We start from the raw sequence: 1,629 nt of genomic DNA on the forward strand, positions 1-1,629 counted from the left end.
GGAGAGGCCTGGCGGCTGCGGCCGCGCCCATAGGCCCCAGGAGCTGTTCGTCAACAGGAATCCCCGCCTCCTTCCGCGGTTCCCCGCCCCGTCTCGTGCGGCGCTGGCCGGAAGGAAGCGGCACACTTCCGCTTGCCTGGCCTGCCTTGAGTCCGGTCTGTTCCGGAGAGTCTGAGCGGCGCCGCGGAGCTGCTGTCGTAGGGTGCGGGGTGCGAATCCTGTGTTTGCTCTCGCCGGCGCCGGTCACCTCAGGCCAGAGCTAGAGATTCGGCTCGGGAGAGGAGGGCCCGGCGAACTCCGAGGAAGGGTCGCCTCGAGCCACACGGCCCGGAGCAGCGGCTCTGCGGTGGCCCCCGGGGTTTGAGAATGGTGCGGGCCTGGGAGCCCCTGAGGGCCTGATTTACGGGACTTCCCCTCCTTCCTCCTTCCTGCCGTCCCCTGCTGTGTGGCGGATGCGCAGGGATCGGTAGGGACGCCAGCAGTAGGGCCACTCGGGCCTGCCCCGCTTCCCGCGTTGCCCGGCCTGGCGCGCCGCCTCCAAGCCTTGGCAAAGCCCCAGTGCCCGATTGCCGCTGAAGTCCTTTAACGACTGCCCGTCAGCGTCCCGCAGAGAGGGGTTTTCGTCTCCAAAGACGCCCCTTTTCACAAAATAGACTCCTCTGTGTTCTCACTCGGGTATATTTTTCTGTCTCCAAACTAGATTGGCAGCCGCTTTTTGAGAGCAGGTAGTGACTGTGCTATGTTTCTAGATACCTTTCTTAGTCACACCACGAAAAACACTAAATGGAACCTTTTTTGAAATTATTTTTTAGAGATGAGGCTCACACTCTGTCGCCCAGGCTGGAGTGCAATGGTGCTATCACGGCTCACTGCAACCTCGACCTCCTGGGCTCAAGCAATCCTCCCGCCTCAGCCTCCCGAGTAGCTGGGACCAGTGGCTCGCACTGCTATGCCTGGCTAATTTTTAAATTTTTCGTAGAGACGAGGGTCTTGCTTTGTCGTCCAGGCTGGAGTGCAGTGGTGTGATGATAGCTCACTGCAACCTTAGTCCCGTGCACCCAAGTGACCCTGCTTCCTCAGCCTCCTGAGTAGCTGAGATTCATTTTAATTTTTGTAGAGATAGGGTCTTGTTGTGTTGCCCAGTCTGGTCTAAAACTCCTGAGTTGAGGCAGGCCTGCCTCAGCCTCTCAAAATGTTGGGATTACAGGCTTGAGCCACTGCACTGGGCCCATCAAACGTTTTATTTGTCAGCATATACTTTACATGTTAATTGATTTTTGTTAAAGGAATGGCCATCTGGGACCTCCACCCTTGAAAAGGCGCTCATTGGTCTGACTCCAACACTAAATTACTCCATCCAGGAAGCCTTTCCTAGTCACCTCTGCTGGAGATCGTCCTCCTTTGTGTGTCGGTTGTTAGTAAAGAGCACACATTCTGTGCGAAGGTATTAAGGTATCTGCTGGATGACTTCGATAGAAACAAATGCAGCTGTTATTTCAGATGACATTTGTCTTGTTTCAACCTGGTGGTTGGTAGCTTTTCTGTCGCCTGGCTTGAGGGCAAGGACTGTATGTTTGTTATCTTTCATGTTAAGATGACTTTACATTTGTCTGCTTCATCAATACATAG

Source organism: Mandrillus leucophaeus, unplaced genomic scaffold (genome assembly GCF_000951045.1).
Source record: "Mandrillus leucophaeus isolate KB7577 unplaced genomic scaffold, Mleu.le_1.0 Scaffold48, whole genome shotgun sequence".
NCBI lineage: Eukaryota > Metazoa > Chordata > Mammalia > Primates > Cercopithecidae > Mandrillus > Mandrillus leucophaeus.